Source organism: Mastigoproctus giganteus, chromosome 4, assembly GCF_048544385.1.
Source record: "Mastigoproctus giganteus isolate SK-2022 chromosome 4, ASM4854438v1, whole genome shotgun sequence".
NCBI lineage: Eukaryota > Metazoa > Arthropoda > Arachnida > Uropygi > Thelyphonidae > Mastigoproctus > Mastigoproctus giganteus.
Window position 1 is genome coordinate 7649545 of NC_143578.1, and position 25704 is coordinate 7675248.

The following is a 25704-nucleotide window of genomic DNA, read 5'->3' on the forward strand; positions in this document are numbered from 1 at the left end:
ACACAAGGTTCACTTCGAGCGCCAAGAAGAAGCGCTTCGGAATTGACATTTTACGCTGTAAATGAAGTTCATTCGTTTCTCTTTAATGAAGCAAAAGTAATCAATATTCAACACAATTATAGTAACCTACGCATGCGCGACGAGGATTAAAATTATTTTAAATACAAACGCATTGGGCACAATTTTTAGCTTCATCCTGTCTTCTGAATACGTATGATTGATAAGTTTCCGTCCAACTTAAGGAGGAAGAAATAGGCCCACACCTATTTGTTAATTGATTATTTTTATACTATTTGAAATTTTTACATGAAGTTTTCTTATACTAATAGTTGCGTCGAAGTTGATGGTTTTGGGGCCTTAATGTTGATCCCGAGCTATTAATTTGCGTTCGTGCTGACGGTCTGGAACGCATTAAGATGAAGTTTATTAATTTTTCATTTTTTTTTAAATTTAATTATTTGAAGTGATGGACTAGGAGCATTCCTACAAAGAAATCAAAAGTAATCTCCGTTTAATTAACTACTAATTAAAATATAGGCGAAATTGAGCATGTAATAGCTCTTATTGTCTATTTAAGACTACTGTTGAAAGGTGAAACATCACCTGCTGAAACCAGCCTTACATCTGTATTATGTTAAGTAACGAGTCCATTATTTGATTCTTTTAAATAATGGATTCGTTGTAAATCACATTATTTATAAACTGTTAATTATCAATTTTGAAATTAATATACACCGAGTTAACAATATACTAATTACACCCGCAGTCTTCACGAAATGGAACGCCACGAAGTGATCAGTTCGTACGATACGTTGTAAAAGTGGACAAGTGGGTAGGGATGTTGAACGAGTGCAATTCAGTGCGACAACGCGAAAAACTTTGACCTTTAAATTCGGAATTGTATTCTGCAATGGCTAGCATTTTCGAATGCACAGTTTGCGGTACCTTTTGACGGATGGGGGTATTGCATCAGACGAGAGAACGGTATTTCACTCGTAGCGGCAAAAAAAAAAAAAAAAAAAAAAAAAACAATTTGATACGGTCACCAGCACTGGTCAGTATAAGATTGAAAAAAACGTTGCCGGTCTGAATAATCCTGTCAATTGCGCACTTCTGGGATGAGGTGCAGCAAGTGCTTCGAAGTAAAGATCTGCAACCACCCAATTTGCACACCTGTGGTAAGCAAATGAGTCAACATGTACCAGCATCCGCGTTGTCCCCTTCAACATCTCATTGAGTCCATGCTAGAACTAATCCAGGCTGTTCTGAAGGTAAAACGGGAGGACCAATCCGCCATTAGGTAGGTGTATCTAATAAACTGTCCACTCGGTGTACTCTCTGACTACAATAAAATGCTACGTATAATGTATGGACAAAGTTTACCTGTCATTAAAAGCGTCAATGCATGGATGTCCCTTGTGCAGCAGGTAGCCTAAACTGCTGGGCATAAACTCATCCTCAGACATAATGAACTTCTTGGCCCCATATTTATGAAGGTTCTTATAAATGAACAATGAATTATATGCGAATGCATAAGGCTCGGTCATAACTCTGTGCATTCCCTCAATCCCAGTAAACACCATTATAGAGTTATCTGCTTCCATTTCCTTCCCTAAGATATGCATTGGGCCTTTCTTGGACATCTAAAGATACAAAAAAGAATGCGTATCAGTTTAGGATCCCTTTTCTACAGTTACCCAAAGGGACCAATTGATTTTTTGGGGAAGGGTACCTGCCAGCATTACCTACCTGTGGTCCGCATACGAGTAACAGACGACGACGTTGTAGGGTTTTGCTGATCTGGCCGCCGCGTCTGCCAATTTTTCAGCCCTGAAAAATTGGCAGACGAAAAATTTTAATGCCAATCGGAAAAAAAAAAAACATATTCAGCTAAATGGGCTGTGAAATAAAAGATCTCAAACTATCACAATCAGCATCTTATCAGTAACTATATTCTTCGCTGCGCAATCCCTATTCCTTTATACTGTATGCCTCTGCCATATGGACTTCGGCACCTCCATCATACCAAATCCCACGAATAGTGGATTTTAAATGGCTGAATAAGACTGTAGGTCTACCACCTATTATCTTAAAATCTGTCATGTTCTCCAATTTAAATTTGGTACCATGAGCTATCACATCATCTCTAGGAACCTCGTTTTCTTCGCTCAGCTCCTGTCTGGGGAACTAAACTCACTTGATATCTAGAAGACCATTGCCAGACCATCAGGTCGGAATAGAAACCTTACCAATCCACTCCCATACAGATCTAAGCTGCGTAACATGACCTCCCTGGACTGGTTCCATTGAAATGTATAGTCCAGGAGGTTATGTTACCCCATATTTCATCCAATTTTCCCGCTAACGAATCATCCAGACAACGATTATTTACATCACTGATTCTGTCTTTCCTGGTCAAGAAAATATATTTGTGCCTTTTAAAAATAACTTTCAAGCTCTCAAATACGACTTTGTTCTTGAGATCTTGTAATAATGGAAGACACTGTTTATCGACAAATAGTCTACAATCTTCAGAAACGGTAAGTGACACTGTAGCTTCGACTGAAAGTACTTTTGCCATGTATCTAGCAGGGATAAGGAGGTGATTATCCCCTTATATAAGGCAATGGTCAGGCCACACCTTGAGTATAGAAATAGAAATCTTTATTGCAATAATAATAATAATGGTAATACAATGGATACATTGCAATAAGCCCTTCACGGCCACAAGGCCAGGGGTTAACAGTGATATTACAATATGTAAGAAAGGAAATTAATAAATTAAATATAAAATACATATATGAACGAATCAAAAGTAAATGGAGCTCAACACTCAAAGTATAACACAATTATAAACATCACAATGAACAAATAATATACAGGTGGAAAATTACAAGGCTCGTTGGTAAGCCATCTTCATGTCGCATTTCTGGATTGCGGCGTTAAGGCGAGCTTCAAGGAGCAGAATCAGGGACGGGGAAGTACAATTTAAGGATGCGGCGTCTATACTCCTTATCACTAGAAAACTTATTAAGGTCAGCATCCAGACTGGGCACATGGAAGTAGCTGATATGGCAGAAACCTATCGGATAGGTGGAGACGGCTGAGATGTGGGCATAGAGCTGGAGTCGCTCTGAGGGAAGGCTGAGGGACTCTCCAAGAGCACAGGTCCCAGAATGATGGTGCCGAGATCTTTCCAGTAATCATTTTTACAGTTGTGGTAAGGCATTTCACCTTAATCAGCGTGGGAAGCCTGTGAATTTTTATCAAACTGGCCATTTCAGTTGTCCTTAACTGTGGAGGAAGTTTATGTTTGTTTATGACCCATTTTAAGAGCCAAAACTCAGTAGAAAAGAGTGGTCGAATTGGGCTAGGGGCGGCAGATGCCCATACTTCTGCAGCATATAGAAGCGGAGAGTATACCGTGCTTTTTATATATCTTCTGGTGATCGTTACTTCATTAATGTAATGCAAATGCTGTTTGGCCATCCATCGGAGTCGAGCTGCCTGGGTGAGCAGCTTTTCCATGTGGTTACCAAAGCAGAGCTTAGGATCAAAAACAACCCCCAAATCAGTATGTTTCTTGACGATGGGAATAGGGGAATTGCATAGTATTGGCTGAATATAGGAAGGCGTTTTCTTTAACGAGAATATCATAAATTCAGACTTTTCTGGATTTATTTTTAGTCCAAACTGGTTGAGGTAGTTTGCAAATTCCAGAAGTATATTGTTGATTGATGCTGTTATCACAAGAAGATCATCATGTGGAGAAATCAGTGTGAGGAGCTTCATATCATCAGCATAGCATAGAGTATCATGCCTGGACTCAACAAGCGGCGAGATGTGGCGCTGTAAATAAGAGGCCGGATAAGACACCACCCTGTGGCACGCCTGAAGAGACACATCGCTCGTATGTTTGGCCGTGGACAGTAAGCCGGATTATTCTATTTTGAAGGAGTGAGGTGAGGAACTGTAGGGTGTCTCCCTTGATTTGATAATGGTCTGAAAGTAGCTTCAGCATTGCAGGAACATTTATTGAGTCAAATGCTGCTTCAAGGTCTACATAAGTGACTGCAAGCTCTGCATGAGATTCAAACGCAGAGAGGATAGAGCTGGTAGTGGCTAAGAGATTAGTCACAGTGGATCTATGAGGAAGAGAGTAGTGGATTTGATGAGGCTGATGTGGAAGAAGTTGTTTAGTTAAAATGGGGAGAAGTATCTTCTCTAGGAGTTTTAGAGGACTTGAGGCATTGGAGATTCGCCGGTAGTGCTTAAGAAGAGTAGGTGATTGAATTTTTGGTATAGGCTTCACAAGGTAGATGTTCCATTGCTGGGGAAAGAAATTACTTGACAAAATAGCATTAAAAATAGTTTGAAGGGGACCCAAAATGTATGAGCTAAGACATTTAATAATGAATAGGGGTATTTCATCTGCACCTGCCTTAGCAGAAGCCGGTGTAGAATTTATGGCAGAAATAAGCTGTTCCCTGGAAATTGATACTGCAGAAAGCGTGTCGGGGGGGATTTCAGTTGTTGGTGTCTCAAGATGAGGACATTGTTCCGAGTTCGAGGCAAATCTGGATATAAAGTCTAGCCACTGGTTAGGTTCAAGTTTTTGTGGGAAATCAGAAGGCCGTTCAAAGTAGGGGGTTTTTCCTCTACGAAGGGTGGTGTCCATATAATTCTTAATTGCTTGAGATTTCAGCCTGTTGAATGTTGCACGGGATCTAGAGTAGGCTATCCTGTCTTGAACACTTTGCGACTGCTTCCACATTTTGTGGAGTTGCTGTTTTAATTTGAAGCTCATATTAAGATGGGGAGTCCACCATGCTCTGGACCGAGGCATAATAGAAATTCTCTTTGATGCTGCAAATGTCGCAATCGTCTTAAGCCAATTAGTAAGCAGATTTACTGCAATTTCAAGATCACAGTTTTCAAGGACTGACCACGGGATGGCAGAGGCAGCCTCAACACATTTAGCAATGCTCAAAAATCTGGGACTAACTATTACTCTGGTGTTAATTGAATTCACAACATTGAAGTTTGGAGCAGGTATCTGAAAAAGAACAATAATTGGCGTGTGGTCCGAATTAAAATAAGTCTCTGGCATGTAATCAGGTGTGCAAGGAAAAGAAGCAAGGATGAGATCTAGTTTATTGTTACCTCTGGTCGGGAGGTCATTAATCATTTGTAACCCAGTACAAGATAGGTTTGACAGGAGCATTTGCTGAAGGTTAGCTAGTTGGGGAGGAAGATTAAAGTCTCCACAGACAAAGTGCAAAGCTGAAGGATGAAGCTGGTTAATGATCCAGTTTGATATTTCATGGATGGCGTCATATGAAGGTGTTGGGGGTATATATATGGCAATTACATCTATAAGAACGCTATTGTAGCTGAGAGTAACAGCGAGAGCTTCATATGCTGTTGTTTTGCTAGATACTTGATGAACTAGTGAGGCCTGTGAGCTCTTAAAGAAAATGGCAACGCCGCCTCCTCTTTGGTCAACTCTGGAAGTAAACGCTGATTTATACCCAGCTGGAGTACAAGATGTGAAAAATTCTTGGTCTTTATCAAGCCAGGTTTCTGTAACACAGAGAATATCGATATCACTAGCGAGCAAGATTTGATCAATGATATCCAGTTTGTTGCGGAGGCTTCTAACATTCTGGTACAAGACTCTGATTATGCAAGTTTTTTGGATCTTTTTAAGGCATGTGTCTCTAATATTTTTATTCAAGGCAGGCTTTCTAGTTTGTCGATTCGTGACCCACGTTGGGATGAGCATTCCCGAACTGTTATTTATTGGTGGTTGAAGGCTGATGGTACCAATTTTTTGATGCCGCTGTTTGTCACCACTTGTATAATTTTGAATTATGCTGGGCACATTTTGAGAAATTGCCCGGAATGTGGGGCTTTCATGCTTGTTCCCTTTCAGCGTTGATTGCTATCGAGGAGGGTGAATTAGTTGAGGTTGTTGATGGGGGCTCTTTTTCTCAGAAAATGGTCTGATATATATACCTTGGGGCGAGGAGGCTGGATCTATAACTTTTTTATAGACAGCAGGAGAACACATTATAAGGAAAGAGGCATAGCGTGTTTGCCGGCTTTTAAGCCGTTTAACCTGAACTGAGAGGTTATGTTCCTCGTTAAACATTCTCATTATAGATTCAGGAGATGTTCTAGGTCCAAATCTGGATGCAAAAATCTTGGCTTTGGTGGAAACTACCGAGATGTTATATTTCTCGGCCAGTGTCAGACGAGATTTAGAAGCTGTTACTAGGCGGGGCAGGGAGATCTGGTTATGAATATTAGCGTGATGGGAAAGGCAATCAATATTGATATCAGAAAGGCATCCAGGGGAATTTGAGGCAGGGTTGGCTGTGGTAATGAGGGAACTTTGTTTATCTCCAGATGGGACGTAAGTATCGCTAGAAGGGCTGTTGGTAAGCATGCCAGCATATGACGTGGGCAGAGCTTGATGGGCGTTTATTGAATTACTGTTTAGTTCTGGGGCTTGTAGGGAGTGTTTACTATTTTCTGGTGGTTTCTCTGGTTGGGGTACTTCTTCATAAGATTGCAGCTGTGGTTGGTCACTAGCCTTCTGCTGAGGGCGTGATTGGGCCCTGTTAATGTGCTCAGTCGGAGTGTCTTGAGATCTATCTCCTGATTGTCTCGAGTGAATTTGAGCATGGGAGCCAGGCTTTATAAGGCTAGGAGGTTTGACAGTTTGTGTAGATTTTGTCCGTTTATTTATTATTGGTGGCTGAGATGTCAGCTTTCCATTTTCGCTCACCAAAGAGCAGAGGTCAGAGAGCATATGTGTGATATGTTTATTTTGGTTCCTCAGCGAGTAAACTTCATCCTTCAGATCCTCAATTTGGGATCTCAACTGGTGAATTAGGAGGACCAAGAAGTCTATGCTGTCTGACTGTAGAGGAGGGGTCGACACTGTAGCTTCGGCGTTAATTCTTGGAGATTCATCTTCACGTTGAAAAGTACCTGTTGTGACTAGCGTCTGGTTTGAGGTGGAGGACACATTAACGACCGAGGCACAATTTTGATCATTAGTTTCCGGTGGAGACTTGGACTGATTAGCGCTGCATACACCGTGGTTGGCAGTCCCGTCAGGTAGTGTTCCGTTGACCACTGTTTCGTCGCATGCGATGGTCATAAGTTCAGGCAAACCAGTATTTGAATGTTGAATGAGATCAGTTAACATCTGGTCGATACGGCTAGTTTCAGTCTGGGATAGAGGAAGTTCAGATACTTCAGCGTCTTCTCTAAGGCATTTATCACATGCGAACCTTCTCCGACGTAGTTTAGAAAGATGTGCGATGTCTGTTTTAACTGAGTGGGCACAAAAGTTTTATTTGCATACATGACATCAAATGGTTGGTTCCTTCCCGTCGCGGCAGGCTAGGCAGACGAATTGTTGCAAGTTACTCTGTTTCTGTGACATGCCTGATTTAGGGTCTTTAAATTGCTTGGAAGTAGTGAACAATGTTCAGTTTTATTAGTTAGTTTTAATTCCGAGTAGTTTGTTTGCTCTGGCACTATAAAGCTTGCAGCTTTTATATTCCCGTTTCCAAAGAGATTACTGAGAAAACACAAGAAAACATAAATGGTTGTGACAGGTGTGCTAAGCACAAAAGACAGAAGAGAGGGAGGATTTCCCTAGGGAACTCAGTAGTGGCGATGCTTTCTAACTTGGTCAAGGTTGACTCATTGTCCACTTAAGCCTTAAGGGTAGTGGGGCGTTTGCTAAATTCTTGAGGGCTAAAGCGCTGTGCATACATCGTAATGAAGAATTTCAAACGTGAGCAGAATAATTTAAAAAATCAGAAATACCTGTTTATTATATCACGAAGATGATACCACATCAAGCTTGAGCAGAGGAAGAGGAATTCATTAGTAGGCGAATCATTTCATGACGTCAAGTATAACTAATCTAAAACTGAATTAATATCAGGAGCGTAAACGAACACCACATGCCACAACTCGCGCACGCGATACGTTCAGGTCTGAGGGCCCCATTTTAAGAAGGATGTAGAGCTGTTGGAACGAGTACAGAGAAGGGTAACAAGATTAGTGAATGGAACAAAGGGTTGCTCTTACGAAGAAAGGCTTAAGTTTTGCAAATTACAGTGTCTGGAGACTAGGCACCTGCGATGTGATCTGATTGAGGTGTATAAAGCCTTGAATGGCTTGAGCATGCTCAATGCTGATGGGATTCTTTTTTGTTGGTTAGATATGCAGAAATTTGCCTTTAGCCAGCGGGTGGTTGGTTGGTGGAACAGACTTCCATCCCTTGTCGTGGAAGTTGATAGCCTAAATAAATTTAAGGCTGAGCTGGAGAGGTATTTCGAACAAACAGAGGGGTGAAATGGGAGCGTGTTTTTTTTTTTTTTTTTTTTGGCTGATGCTGCATAAGCTTGCTTTCTTGCATCATATGCCTCTAATAATGCTACCCACTGGTATTGCACTACATCCAGTAGGTGTGAGATATTTTTAATTTCAGGAGGGGAATAGTTGACAACATCACTGAGGTGGGCTACGGTACTTACTCAGTTGTGTCCACCATCCCACGGCAAAAACGGACACTTAGAAGGACGCACTCCATCCTGTATCATCAGAGTATACCACCGTGCAGTCGAATTAAAGTTCAGGAGACGTCCTACATAAATAAGATAATATAAATGTTTTCATGCTATGCCCGCATTCCATCAATGTTTGGGAACTGGCTAAAACCGAATAAATGTCTTCGGAATTGTAAGTAGCAGCTGCATGGACAACGCTTTCTGTGATGTGCATCATTGCTAGGTTCCTGACTGACTGTACTGTACTCCTAGAAGAGGCTCAATCCTACTGGTCTATACCAAATGCCACATGAACAAATCGCAGTCTCTGCATGCAGCACCGTATTGGCTACCTGAGCCAGCTCCCTTGCCTGGCTCACCTATTCCACCCTCCCCGGCGAGTTGGGGGAGGTGCGTTTCCACCTTATCCACCCAACGCGCCACCCCATTCTTACTCTCTGGTGGGCATGGGCATGCCCCACTGTAAACTGAAGCTGTCTTCTCCATCGGCTCCATGTCCCTGCCGTCCCCTCAGTCTTCAATCTACTCCCCCACTCTACCTGCACGCAAGTGAATCCCCCACACAATCTAAATTAAACTATCTAAAATCACCTTCGCCCACTACTTTTAGCCTCTCATTCCTAGCGCCTCCCTGCAACGCCAGCACATAAAGGGTGTGTGTATATATATATATATATATATATATATATATATATATATATATATTTGTGTATATATATATATATATATATATATATAGAATATCAATAGAAAAAGTAAATCAATCCAATAATAAGAATACCATCAAGGACTTAAGAAAACGCAAAAAAAAAAAAAAAAAAAAAAAAAATTATTATTATTATTATCGCTTTTTACCGACAATCTAGATGACTTCAACTGGGGCCAACCACCCAGAATGAAGGCAAAAAACGACAAGAAGTTCTCTGTTTCTGTGATGATCAATATATGCTAAGTAATTTAAATCTAAACCAAATATAAACCAGTATAGGCCGAACATAAATCGAATATAAATAAATCGAATGAAGATAATTAATTAAGAAAAATTTTGAAATATTAGAATCAAAGGTAAGAAATATAAGTAAAATATAAATGTAAGCATATATTAATCATCGTTGACCCGACAGAGAACGTAATTTAAGGATTAAAACAAGATTAAATATATAATACATACTACATTTGACCGTATCTAGGACATAATGTAATAGTCGTCGAAATAATACGTGGTGCCCCCTATGTGATGGATACGGTAAAAATAAATAATTAAATTAAATTAACGCAAAGAGAAACATGCAGATAGTAAGAAGAAAAACTAAAGGAGTAGGAAAAATAGAACCTGAACTCCACAAAGGCGAAAAATAGTGGTATAGATAAGAAATAGTTTCTCCTACGTCCTCGGATTGCCCTAATAATTTCGGAGAAATAAAAATAAAGAGTGTAGGACAGCTTAAAGGCATTACAAGATATAAGTTTTGGCTCGGGTATGCCCGGGATCGCAAACCCGTTCCTATAGTAGGACCCTGAGCTGAATTTGCATGTTATCTCAGCGTGAATTTAAGTAAATTAAATGAATTTAACTATATGTATTAAAAAAAAAAAAAAAAAAATGATACACTGTAATTTGCAAGCCGGTGGGTACAAGTTTTCTACGCCGTAAGACACCAAGAATGCAAAGTGTATCCTATTTACATATATACATGGCACTAAATATAACGATTTTATTGAAAATTATATTGAAACGATAGGTTCAGAAAACAAATTTTTGAAATTAATTATGCTAATTGCTTTCCTGAAGTGATATTTCAGGTAAGCGATAGGGAAATTATTATTGATCAACCTGCCGTACAACGCTGTTAAGCCCGCTGAACAATTTTTATTACTATTGCAGATATAAGCAATCCTTAAACATTGCGATAAAATTATATTAGCATGCACTGATTTTGATACATTTGATTTCCAGTTTGTAAGGCTGACTACGTTAAAATTAAATGCATCTCTTTTATTATATACGTTTACGTCTATTTTATTATTATGTAATATTTCTATATGAAGATCCAAGTAATTTGCTATAGTATCGGAACTATTAGTTTTTTCCAACACAAGCTCCCCTGGATATAATCCACTGTAATCCTGGACAAAATGTGGACAATTAAAAACACATATATCATCTACGTATCTGTATATAAGTAGGTTATCTTGAAATTCTCTTTCTGTATAATACAGATAAAGGTTTGCGATTATGCTTGATGCTGGACTTCCCATAGGGGTGCCAGTGACTTGCAAATATAACGATGTTCCGTCATATACATAGTTATTAAAGATGCATAATTTTATTAGAGAATTCCAATAGGTTAAATCAACTTTTATAGCATTTTTATTTTCTAAATATAGTTTCTGGAGGACGACTTCTAAGTTATTAAGGTTAATGCTCGTAAATAGACTGTTAAAGTCAAAAGTTTGTATTTGATGAATATTATTATTTTTTAGAGCATTTATAATAGGTAAGTTATTATTTATTATAATAGTTTTATTTAAGTTATTTAATATACTTTTAAGTAACTTTTCTAACGTTTTTCCGGGAAATTTCGCATAACTATCTCTACATGATGTTATGAATCTAAAAGCAATTGGTGTTTTGTGAAATTTGGGTATGCAATATATAAATGGATATTTTAGGTTATTATACTTTAACTTTAATTTTTTATGCAATGCAATTAATTTTTTGATTATTATATTAGAAGAAGATGTTATCTGTTTATATGTACGGCTAGACTGTAGTTCATTTTTTATAATATCTATATAATATGATTTACATATGATTGCATAATTGCAAGCAGCTTTGTCAACGGGAGTTATTATAAAATGTTCATGTATATCTTTGAGCTGCCTATTTATTAATTTGGTATTATATAGATTATCCTGTATATAGATTATCCTGTACGAATTTCAATTGATTATATTTATTAGATATGATATTAAGCATTGTAAATAACCACATGTGATAAGCTTCAACCGGTATATTATGACACTGATGGTATTCTTATTATTGGATTGATTTACTTTTTCTATTGATATTCTGTAGACATTGTGGGTGTATTGCATGATTGCTTGCAACTGCATTAACCCATAAATATTAGTTATTGTCTTTTAACTTTCTTGCTTTGCTTTATTTCTTGCTTTCCTTTTATCACTAATATAACTATTAATATATATATATATATATATATATATATATATATATATATATATATATATATTTGTGTATATTATATATATATATATATATATATATATATATATATTTTTTTTTTTTTTTTTTTTTTTTTTTAAAGGTCCTAGCCACTGAAATCTCAGGAAATTAGGTGGCAGGACCTGCCACAGTAAAACTTAGTCGACTGGTGTTTCCTGGTCTGCCACCACGGGGCTAAAGTGGGGCAACGTTGGGCCTCAGTAGGGGTCCAGCGGCTTATTGACCAGATGAACACCGGTACACGACATTACACACGTACAATATACATACACTTTTGAATCTCTGGCATTTCCAGTAAACTGGCACACCCATCACAATGCAAGCAACGCGTAGATGGGGGAAACCCGTTGTGCCGCTTGACACTAAACACACTTTACACTGACTGTACTGATGACAAACCCAGCCAGATGTTAAAAAACATTCCAATCCTTGGGTCCTTGAGGTTGTCACAGACATTCTCTCAGATATGCCAGACAAGCTGTACTTGCTACCTGGGAGTCTAAAACGCTGATGGAACTGATATTCGGGTAACACTCAAGTCAAGTGGACCCAATTTCGGCCAAGTCCGGACGGTCTGTGACAGCCAAATCTTCTGCTTTTACCTTCGCGATGTTGGGACTGTTAGTAATCTCAGATACACTGTTAATAGTTACCTGTTGTGTATCTTGTTATTAATAAATTAAATAAAAAATAAAATAAAATAATCCTGGGTATAACCTCCATGCACAAGTACATGGTGGGTGACCACCCAGTTGCGAACCAACGTAAGCAGGGATCAAGGTGTGATGCCCACACCACATGGAGGAACGCCGCCCTCTATTTTAACAGGCAGTACTAGGTGGTAGATGAGTCTCATCAACCGGCGCAATACCACCACGTTTCTTATTGCAGGCTTGAAGTGATGGAACCCATTTTTAGTCTCTAGAACAAAGTTCCGGTCAACCCTTCCCAATCTCTTCCATCATGCAGTATGATTGATGACTTTGAGGTTATGATGAACATCGTGGCGAGATCCAATATTTTCCTTACATTTCGAGGGTACAGCTCTAAAACGGTGTTCGCAGGCCGGCCGCTAGTTAGTACACCGGACAAAACCTATTGGTAACTCTCTAGGAGGCTTCCGGATCAGCAAGTGTATAAACTTGCTACCTCTACTCTGCCAGATAGTGACTTGAGGGAGTCCGAGTAGTGTGTATGCGGGGGCATTGTCGAGGCCACGTTATGTCAAGGATCTTGATATATTCTTGCAATGTGTACGCCATATCCAAAAATTTCATTACTTCATACAGCATGTCCAACCCATTTTTTCTTACCATTGAAAACACCATGAATTGTCAAACTAATAGAGCAATATTATCTGCGAAAATATCTAAACCTCCCAAGCACTTCCTAATTCATTTCACAAATATACGTGGTCTCAATTCTAATCTCAACGATCTCCATTTCCACTTGCAGTCTGCCAAACCCCATGTAATTATCTAACAGAATTTCAGTTATCGGTTGATTCAACTACTGCTCATCTCAGATGCAGAAATTATTCTCTGTATGATTCCTGGTGGTATCTGTGTTGTCCGTTCTGATATTCCCTGTCAGAGACTTGGCAATTTAGAATCTCCTCTCTTTGATCTTCTCTGGCTTAAAATCTACCTCTACTTCATTTTGTCAAATTCATCTGTTGTCTCTACCGTTCTCCCAACTCCACTAATCACTTGGAGCTCTTTAACTTTCTCCAGTCCAACTTTCCTAACAATGAGGTAATTTTCCTTGGGGATTTTAATATTCACAACTCCACCTGGCTTCCGTTTTATAGTCACACCGACCCACCTGGTTGAGATGCTGAGGCTTTTGCAATTACTAATGACCTTGCACAGATTGTTCGCTTACCTACAAGAATACCGAACAATCCTAATCATACAGCCAATATGCTTGATCTTTTTTTTACAAACAACCCTTCTAAGTACACGGTCGATGTGGGAGGTCCTTTATGCGTTTCAGATCACAACTTGGTGATTGTCTCTTCTCCAATGGAACCTTTATCTCGTGGCTATTCCCAACCTCGTGTTGTTTGCCATTACAAGAATGCAAAATGGGATGACCTGCGAGACTTCTTTTCTTCTTTTCATTGGTCGGATTACTGTTTAAAAACTTCTGACGTGAACGTTTGCTCAGATCGTGTCAGTGAAATTATTCTTGCAGGAATGTAATCCTTTATCCCACATTCCACTTGAAAAACTCGTCCTTTATCTAAACCTTGGTTTTCCAATAAATGTGCTACGGCTGTTCAAGAGAAGAATGTTGCATATCGTAATTGGCTTGTTTCTAATTCTTCAGTTTCATTTTCTGTCTACACCAAAGCTCGCAACATTTGTAAAATTGTTGCGAGCTTTGATGTAGAATTGTTGTAAAATTGTTCAAACTAGAGTTTTAACAGGCTAAGAGTAGAAAACTTGCTTTTGCCCTAATACTAGCCGAGCGTTCTGGTCTCTTGCCAAAGCTATTGGCCGCAACTTTTGCCCATCTCTGCTCCCACCTCTGTCCAAACCAGATGGTTCTGTTGTCACTTCAGCCAAGGATAAAGCTGACCTGCTAGCATCCCATTTTTGTTCCAACTCATGTATTAATGATCTTGGTAAATCACCTCCCTCCATTCCCAACACTCTCCATTCAATGCCTCCTGTGGTCTGCCGTCAAAAGGACGTTAGAAGGATTTTGACAAATCTTGATACTAAGAAAGCTCCAGGTCCCGATGGTATTTCTCCACTTGTTCAGAAAACCTGTGCTTCTGAACTTACTCCTATTCTTTTCCGCCTTTTTTCACTATCTTGTTCCAAAGGTGTTTTTCCTTCTGCTTAGAAATTTGCTCATATCCAGCTAGTTCCTAAAAAGGGTGACAAATCTCTCCGTTCCAATTATCGTCCCATTGCAATTACTTCTACTCTTTCTAAAGTAATGGAGAAATCAATTAACCGCCAACTCTTAAACTACCTAGAAACCTTCCGTCTGATCAACGATCGCCAGTATGGATTCCGTCAGTGTCGATCCACTGGTGATATCCTGGCTTATGTTACCCATTTATGGACTACTTCAATGGAAAGGTTCGGTGAAACACAAGTAGTTGCTCTTGACATCTCAAAAGCTTTCGACCGTGTTTGGCATAAAGGTCTTCTAAACAAGCTTCCATCTTATGGTTTTCCAACTGTTTTTAGTAATTGGTTATCCAGTTTTCTCTCTAATCGCTCACTGAAGGTGATGGCTCTCTATTTTCTAACTTCTCCACTAATGCCGGTGTCCCCCAAGGTTCAGTTCTTTCCCTCACTCTATTCCTCTTGTATATTAATGACCTTCTTCCATTGACAGGAAATCCGATCCATAGTTTTGCTGATGATAGCATATTGCATTGCACTGTCCATTTTGAGAAACTTTGTCCTGCTCAATTAGCTTCAACTTCTCGAAAATCTGCTGCCAATTCCTTAAATGCCGATCTTCAGGTAATTCTCCAGTGGGGCAAAGACAAGTTAGTTGATTTCAACCCTTCTAAAACTCAGTCTTGTCTTATATCTCGCAAAAAGGATTCTTCTGCTCCTATGGTTATCTTTCGTGACGCTCCGATTTCTAGGCAAAATGATATATCACTTTTGGGAATTACCCTGACTTCTAATCTCTCTTGGCACAAGCACATTACAAACATTGCTTCCTCTGCATCTAAAAAACTTGGTTTTCTCTTTTGCTCTCGGCGTTACCTTTCTTCCAAACAGCTGCTCATTCTGTACAAATCGCAAATCTGCCCTGCCATGGAATATTGTTCCCACATCTGGGGCTGTGCCCGCAAAACCTCTCTCAGGCTTCTAGAACCCGTTCAAAAGGGTGCAGTTAGGTTAATTAATGACTCATCTCTAACACAGTCTCTCCACTTTTCATGGACGTTCTGTTTCTGCTGCATGCCTTCTCTGTAGATACTAGCATCATAGCATAGGCACTGTTCTTCTGAATTGGCTTCTATAATTCCCGCTCTCTCTTTGAAAACAGTCAGAACACGTGCCGTCACCAGCCAACATCCATTTACTGTCCAACTTCAAACCCACCGAACCAACTTTTAATCTTCCTCGTTTATTCATTCAACTGCCGTTTTCTGGACCAACCTTCTTCACACGTATTTCCTCAAAATTACAATCTACAGAAGTTCAAGTCCAATGTAAATAAATATCTTCTTTCATCTTCTCAACCTGAAACCCAAGCACGGTAATAAGTACTATAGGTCCATTACCTCTCGTGTTTGGGGTTTACATAAAAAAAAAAAAAAAAAAAAATCAGCTTGATCAAACTTCCACCGTGGTAACTTAAAAGGTATACGCCGTATCCCATAGGCTGGTTATAACTGGGAAGTTTATTACTTCCGTAGCCAGGTGAGAAGGAGCAGCAGTGCGCAACACACGCTTCTTGATTAGACCGGGGTTCGATTCCGTCACCACCAAATACGGATGATGCGGAAAGGTCAGGGAATGACCACCGCATATTCGCGGAGCAATATGGCGTTAGTTGCTAATGCTCCTAAGAACCAAAATAACAACATAACAACTATTACTTCTGTATAGGGTCCTCTTCATCTTCCAAGTAAGTGAAGAAAAGAGGAGCATGGATCAATAGCAAAGAACGTATGGGTAGGCATATGGAAAAATGTGTTAGTTCCCCATGTTTAGAAGGGAGAAGTCATTAGATTGAGCATATGCTCTAGAACACGTGTACTTCCATTAACGTTCGAATTTTATGAGAGTCATCTACCACTAGGTGGTAGATGACTCTCATCAACCGGTGAAATACCACCACTTTGCTTATTGGAGGCTTGAAGTGGTGGAACCCATGTTTAGTCTCTAGAGCTAAGTTCCGGTCAACCCTTCCCTATCTCTTCCATCATGCAGTATGATTGATGATTTTTGAGGTTATGATGGACATCATGGAGAGAGATCCAATCTTCCTTACATTTCGAGTGTACAGCTCTAAAACGGTGTTCGCAGGCCGGCCGCTAGTTAGTACACCGGACCGAACCTATTGGTAACTCTCTAGGAGGCTTCCGGATCAGCTAGTGTATAATCTTGCTACCTCTACTCTGCCAGATAGTGACTGGAGAGAGTCCGAGTAGTGTGTATGCGGGGAGCATTGTCGAGGCCACGTTATGTCAAGGATCTGGGTATATTCTTACCACATGCACGCCATATCCAAAAATTTCATTACTTCATACAGCATGTCCCACCCACTTTTTCTTACTATTGAATACACCATGAATTGTCAAACTAATAGAACAAGCTTATCTGCGAAAAGATCTAAACCTCCCAAGGACTTCCTAATTCATTTCACAAATATACGTGGTCTCAATTCTAATCTCAACGATGTCCATTTCCACCTGCAGTTTGCCAAACCACATGTACTTTTTCTGACAGAATCTCAGTTATCGGTTGATTCAACCACTGCTCATCTCAGATGCCCAAATTATTCGCTGTATGATTCCTTTCGCCTAAAGTGGTACTTGTGCATATGTCCGTTCTGATATTCCCTGTCTGAGACTTGGCAATTTGGAATCTCCTCTCTTCGATCTTTTCTGGCTTAAAATCTCTCTACCTCATTGTGTCAAATTCATCTGTTGTCTCTACCGTTCTCCCAACTGCACTAATCACTTGGAGCTCTTTGACTTCCTATCTTTGCAACTTGACTTTCTCAAGTCCAACTTTCCTAACAATGAGGCAATTTTCCTTGGTGATTTTAATGTTCACAACTCCAGCTGGCTTCCGTTTTCTAGTCACACCGACCCAGCAGGTCGAGATGCTGAGGCTTTTGCAATTACTAATGACCTACCACAGATTGTTCATTTACGTACAAGAATACCGGACAATCCGAATCATACAGCCAATACGCTTGATCTTTTTCTCACAAACAACCCGTCTAAGTACACGATCGAAGTGAGAGGTCCTTTAGGCACTTCAGATCACAACTTGGTGATTGTCTCTTCTCCAATGGAACCTTTATCTCATGGCTATTCCCAACCTCGTGTTGTTTGGCATTACAAGAATGCAAAATGGGATGACCTGCGTGACTTCTTTTCTTCTTTTCCTTGGTCGGATTACTGTTTCAAAACTTCAGATGTCAACGTTTGCTCAGATCGTGTCAGTGAAATTATTCTTGCTGGAATGGAATCCTTTATCGCACACTCCACTTTAAAATCTCATCCTTTATCTAAACCTTGGTTTTCCAATGTTGCATATCGTAATTGGCTTGTTTCTAATTCTTCAGTTTCATTTTCTGCCTACACCAAAGCTCGCAACAATTGTAAAGCAGTTATTAATCAGTCCAAACTAGAGTTTGAACAGGCTAAGAGTAGAAAACTTGCTTCTTGCCCTAATGGTAGCCGAGCATTCTGGTCTCTTGCCAAAGCTATTGGCCGCAACTTTTGCCCATCTCTGCTTCCACCTCTGTCCAAACTAGATGGTTCTGTTGTCACTTCAGCCAAGGATAAAGCTGACCTGCTAGCATCCCATTTTTCTTCCAGCTCATGTATTAATGAACTTGGTAAAACACCTCCCACCATTCCCAACACGGTCCATTCAATGCCTCCTGTGGTCTTCCGTCAAAAGGATATCAGAAGGATTTTGATGAATCTTGATGCTAAGAAAGCTCCAGGTCCTGATGGTATTTCTCCACTTGTTCTCAAAATCTGTGCTCCTGAACTTACCCCTATTCTTTGCCGCGTTTTTTCACTTTCTTATTCCAAAGGTGTTTTTCGTTCTGCTTGGAAATTTGCTCATATCCAGCCAGTTCCTAAAAAGGGTGACAAATCCCTCCGTTCCAATTATCGTCCCATTGCAATTACTTCTAGTCTTTCTAAAGTAATGGAGAAATCAATTAACCGCCAACTCTTAAACTACCTAGAAACCTTCCGTCTGATCAACGATCACCAGTATGGATTCCGCCAGTGTCGATCCACTGGTGATATCCTGGCTTATGTTACCCATTTATGGACTACTTCAATGGAAAGGTTCGGTGAAACACAAGTAGTTGCTCTTGACATCTCAAAGGCTTTTGATCATGTTTGGCATAAAGGTGTTCTAAACAAGCTTCCATCTTATGGTTTGCCAACTGTTTTTAGTAATTGGTTATCCAGTTTTCTCTATGATCGCTCACTGAGGGTGATGGTAGATGGCTCTCTGCCTTCTAACTTCTCCACTAATGCCGGTGTCCCCCAAGGTTCAGTTCTTTCCCCCAGTCTTTTCCTCTTGTATATCAATGACCTTCTTCCATTGACTGGAAATCCTATCCATAGTTTTGCCGATGATAGCACATTGCATTCAACTTTCCGTTTTGAGAAATCTTGTCCTGCTCAATCAGCTTCAACTTCTCGGAAATCTGCTACCAATTCCTTTAATGCCGATCTTTAGGTAATTCTCCAGTGGGGCAAAGACAACTTAGTTGATTTCAACCCTTCTAAAACTCAGTCTTGTCTTATATCTCGCAAAAAGGACTCTTCTGCTCCTATGCTTATCTTTAGTGACACTCCAATTTCTAGGCAAAAGGATATATCTCTTTTGGGGATTACCCTGACTTCTAATCTCTCTTGGCACAAGCACATTACAAATATTGCTTCCTCTGCATCTAGAAAACTTGGTTTTCTCTTTCGCTCTCGGCGTTACTTTTCTTCCAAACAGCTGCTCACTCTGTATAAATCGCAAATCCGTCCTGCCATGGAATGTTGTTCCCACATTTGGGGTGGTGCCCCCAAAACCTCTCTCAGGCTTCTTGATTCCATTCAGAAGAGGGCAGTTAGGTTAATTAACGACTCATCTCTAACAGAGTCTCTCCACTCGCTTTCTCATAGACGCACTGTTTCTGCTGCTTGCCTCTTTTACAGATACTTCCATGGGCACTGTTCTTCTGAATTGGCTTCGATAATTCCCGCTCTCTCTCTTGCAAAACAGTCCGAACACGTGCTGCCACCAGCCAACATCCATTTACTGTCCAACTTAAAACCCACAGAACCAACTTTTCATCTTCCTCATTTATTCATTCAACTACCGTTTTCTGGAACAACCTTCCTTCATACGTATTTCCTGAAAATTACAATCTACAGAAGTTCAAGTCCAATGTCAACAAATATCTTCTTTAGTCTTCACAACCTCCAACCCAAGCACGGTATTAAGTACTATAGGTTCTAATACCTCTCGTGTTTGGGGTTCACATAAAAAAAAAAAAAAAAAAAAAAAAAAAGAATTATCCTACAGAGTTATGTCCACTGAAACACCAGGAGTTAGACAAGGGTGGCAATGAGATCATCAAGGTATACTGGGAGATGTCAGTTCCAGGTGGCAAATATATCGAATAGACTCTTAATAAAAACCATAACGTAAGGCGGATTTCTGCTGCTTCTATGTTGCTGAAAAGCGGCACAGATTGTAATGGGGTCTGACTGTCCACAAAGATAGCATCTCTTCCATGGGCAGGCCCATCCCTGTCTTTACGTATGATGATAGTAGTATTATGGAAATAAGGGCTTTCATTTCCTTCAAATATATTTCCTGCAGGCAAAATTTTGAAATTTTGCAACAGGGCTTTGGCGCCATAGTATTTCACAAGAATCCACGACACTTCCTCTGTCGAATTTGGCCATTATTTTGGCTTGGTAGATCCGTCGGTAAGCTAACGAAGTTTTGAAAATTTTGAGGGCTGAATTTCTCAGTCTTGGATTTAGGTTTTTCGGGGAAGTATGAATGTTATTGTGTGTCTATTTCTCCCTGCTCAAAAAGTTGGTACCTCCTACACCTGGACAATAATAATATAGGGGGTATTTCAAGATTTTAATTCGTTTCTCTAATAGTTCTGTTTTAATAGCAAATTTGTAAATCTAATTTAATAGTAAATCTAATAGTAAATTTGTTCTCTTTACTGTGGAGCGTTAGGAGGTGTAGATATAGAAGTGGCAGCTGATTGGTTCCTCTCACTTTTCTTTCCAACTCTGGCATGCTCGTGAGTATGCAGGTTGTTCTTTGGCAGTTAATGCAGGTGAGTGTAGTAGCTGAACATGATGTAATTTCCTAGCCTTTCGCACCACATTGTGTGCATGCAAGGGCTCCACGACAGGACATTTGTGAGTGTCAGTATTTCCGACACTTAAAGCACCTTTTTATTCCATACAGAAATCTTTGAAAAGCTTAGAAGACAAGACTTGAGACTGTAATTAACTTTGCAACATTCATTACTGTCCTCAGGAACTGCGCCGGGAACGAGTTATGAACGTTTATTTTATCGTATGATTGTGACAAAGCGAAGTTAGAAACATTAATGGTAGATTCATAAAAAGTAAATAACATTTTAAAGCCTAAAAATTCAGCTAATATATGATATGCTTGTGCACTCTTAAAATACGCTCTTAGTATTTCAAACGCACCTTAAAAAGGGTCTCATATCCCGTGCTTCTCGCCGTGCCACACTTGATCTTTTTGTTTTGCACAGCTTTCAGTAACTGTTCTGTAGTTTTGATTGGTGTCTCCATCTCCGAAGTACATAAAAAAGAAAGGAGACCACCGCTGTATCCAGTCGTCATGACAACCACGAACACCCACCAGAATAAAGCAAAAACCTTAAAGCCACTGAAACGTAAATATGAACTCCTGATTCCTGAAAGAAAAGGGGAAAATGAGTAAACAAAGTATATTAATTGCATTTTGAGCAATTTTAAAATTTTTCACTAATAACTAAAACTTTAACAATAAAATATAAATCATTAAATTTCTAAGGGGAAACATTTCCTACCGTGTGAAACAATAGATACAAAAATGTTCCAAAAAACGGACTTAACACTGGTCGGATGACCTCCCATTTTGCCATATGTCCAGACTACGAAGCTGCCTGCAAAACTTCCAGCAAGGAGGGAAACGACTAGCAGCACCCATACCTGGAATAATAAAAACTTACAGATAAGTTTTAGCCATCAAAATGAAAGAAATATTATTAATTTGTAATGATCAAATTATTTCAGTGGACCAAGAAGTATTCACTTAAATCGCGATTGAAACTTCGTTATTTGAAACACCACTCGTGGTAACATTTTTCCAAGTCTCAGTTGTTCTGACCCAAACGCTAGCCCATCGGGACATAAGTCCTGATGGGCTAGCGTTTGGGTCGACGGGCGGCAGACATGAAAGGATTGTGCTACCCTGAGAACTAACCAAGAAAATGGCTTGGTTTGCACATGGCGCAAATAGTTATGGTAAGTTTTTTTTTAACGAATAGAAAAGAGGGGACAATTAGGTAAATTCCTGGGATTGGTAAAGAGTCCTAGGGAAGGAGAGTCAAAAGACGGAGAAAAAGTTGGGGTTGTCAGTGTGGGACAAGAAGTGGCAAAAATAAGAGGGAGTGTGGCTAAAGGGGTGATCATGGAGATGGAGAGGGAGATCAGTAAGTCGGGCAGTGCAGAAATGTAGGGAGTGCAAAAAGGTCCCTAGACAGCAAGGGGGAAAACAGTTAAGAGTAGAAAAGTAACGGGAAGTAAGGATGGTAAGCAAAAAGGCATGAAACACAGTTAAGTGAAGCAGGAAAGGTAATGACCCCTTTGAGAACGATACATCAGAATGATTCACAGGAAAGGAGGGGTGGTGTAATCAAAGCAGGAGACAGGATGCCAGACCCATGCAGCCAAGAGTTCCGGAAAATTATCTGAAGCAGATTCAGGAGAAAGAAGATGAAGGAAAGCCTTAGAAGATAGCCTGGAGAGCCTAAGATGGAAGCTTGAAACCTCCCTGGAGAAGAAGAGAAAAGGATTGAAGTAGGTGAGCGATATATTAAGTACACTAAGTTAATAAGGACTGTTAATGAAATAGTAGGGTAATTAATGAAAAGGGAGTAGCCCTAGAAAGTAAGTTTAAGATAAATTATCTCTGAGGTAGATATAGTAACAGAGTTTATTATGTTAAAAAGGGATTGGTGTACAATGCAAGGGAAATGAAGGAATGAGTAAAACATGAAATTGATGTACAAATAGCTATATTGTGGTAGTAGAGTTTATAAAGAGGGATTCTGAATATGTTTTAAATGATAGAAATTTAAGTTACATGAGCAATTCTGAATATAGTGTTTTATTGATGAAGATTTGTTGGTTTATCTGAACGACTAATAACAAGTAGGGACTTTAGAATACTGAAGATGGTCTACAAGTATATTGCGACAGAGTGGTGAGAACACCGAGCTGAATTATGAATGTAGCATATTTGATTATTAATATATGAAACAGTATTATATACAGGAGAAAGATAAATAGGTATAGTGAATGTACAAGTGTTAGGAGTTAGTTGGGGAATAAGGGAAATGGAATCAATCAGGTGTTTTTTTTATAAAATTGTCAAATCAGAATAACTAGTAAATGGAAACTGTAATTAGAATAATATATGCAAGGTATCTCTGAGTCGACTTTGTATATTAGGGCTGTATGCTTTCTAATTCAATTGTATATTATGTTGTATATGTGAATGTAATAAATTTCATGTTTTTTTTTCACTTTGAAGCAAAAGGTGGGGCCTTTTATAGGAAATAAAATAAATAGAAATAACATTAAAAAATCCCCCCACAACGTGTCCAACTGTGACTAATATGTAGATGACTAAACGGGACATGCGTCCCAAGTGTAACCAAACCACACCTCTGATGTGGACCTTACCGGAGGAGACCCTGAACCCATTAATGACTTCATGAACCCTGAATGAGATTACTACAACAATAAAGACTCAGTACAGCTCTGCTGTCTGCCGTCTAGGCTCTCCAAACCATAGTTCCTTGCGTTGTCCTATCTTTTCTTTCCCCGGCAGCGGGGGTAGACGGGCCCCGCCTGCGTCGCTGCCTCCCCTCTTCTTCCTTTCCTGGTGGGGCATGGGCCTATCCTACTGACAATCTGGGAGGGAGATGTCTCTCACGTCCCAGTCTTCAATCTCCCTTCCGTCTTTAGCCATCTCACGACTAGCGTTTCACCCTTGTCAAAACTACACAAGCCCCATACTCAATTTTTAACTCTAACCGGCATAAATTATCTCTTTCGACCTGACGTAATCTCTAATGTTTCACACCTTTTTTTCCTTTTTATTTATTTATTTTATTATCATTTTTAGATCCTAGCCACTGAAATCTCAGGAAATTAGGTGGCATGACCTGCCAGAATAAATATCTAAAATACTGGTGTACCTGTCTGCCTCCAAGGGCTATATTGTGGGCAACGGTGGGTTCCACTAGGAGCCCAAGGCCTAAAAGGCCAGATGAACAACAGTACAAAACATTACCCCCACAATATTCATACACTTTTCAACCTCTGGCCTCTACAGTGTTCTGTATCACATTACAATGTATACTACGCGGAGATGGTGAAACCCTTAGTGCCATTAGACCCTAAACACACTATAAACTATACTCCGCGTAGCCGACCACGCGACAAATACATTTGTTATGTGGCCATATATTTTCAGAATGCCCTCACAGGGACCCCCCCCCCCAAGTGCGTTGATTGCAAAAGAAAAAAAATCATGAATATGATCATTCCGTAATAGTCAATGTCCAGAGTAGCAAAAGGCAGTTTACATAATAGAAAAGTGAACTATGGATAATATGGTCTTGTCAAATCCATTACTGGGAACAAACAGCAATTTTGCAGGAATCAAATTATTGCAGATAAACGCTCAACGAGCCATGGACGAAATTAGAATTGCAACCTTCGGAAACAATTTTGATATTGTTTGTATCCAAAAAAACATATCAGTCTACACGAGTTGGAGGTATCTGCGCAGTAGCAAAGTTGTATCGTACCAACCTCCACAGACGGCGTGGAAAAGGTCCGGGCTCGAATTCCGTCGATGTCCCGAGGAACTTTAATAGGCTTTTTTCACTTCGTGGCTGAGTTAGTCTGTCTTACTCGTAGATAGCAAGGTTCCCCCCCCCCCCAAAAGAAACTAGTTTTTTTTTCGTCCAGAAAAACAGTCAAATCGGCCTGAGAACACACACAATTTATAGACACATTCAGGTTTATGTAATAAATTATGGATAACCCTAATATAATTATTATTATAATGAGATAATCACTTCCCTATCCCTGCTAGCAAAATTCCTATATATCATTGACAAGACTCCATGACCTGCTCTGGCAGCCCGTCTGCACTGCTCAGCGAACTTCATATTTGATTGCACAGTTACCCCTAGGTCTTTTCCACTTCAGTGAGTGTACTACCATCCAGTTGGTACGTTCCTCTGGGGTTACTTCTACCCATATGCAGTACTTTCCATTTGTCAATGTTAAACTTCAGTTGCCACCTCTCAGCCCATCTGCTCCACTTTTCTAGATCCTGTCGCAGTAGCACACTGCCATTACTGTCATTAACAACCCTGCCAACCTTTGTATCATCTGCAAACTTTGACACTAAGCCTGATATACCTTCATCAATAGGAAAATAGTGTTCGCCATAAATATATTGAACTTAATTTAACAACCTACCACTTGCTTAACAGTAAATATTAAGGTATAGAGAACAATTCTCGTTCCTTATAAGTTTGTACATTACGTAAACCTTTAAATACACTTATTTATAAATGTTTACTTTGCTGTGTAATTAAATTTAGTTTGTGGTGTACGGATCAATTTATTTGACCGAAATTTGCAGTTTTCAGATATACCAAGAAGGTGCATTCGCTCAATACAAATATTACATCATTAAACATTATTTGATACTCACCTCCCCCGACAGAGGGGCAATTAATACTCCTGATTTCATTTTAAAACCTGGAGCTTTGGTCACAAATACAAGAGGTGCGTACCAAGGTGTGTGAAGAAGCGTTACAAATCTGGAT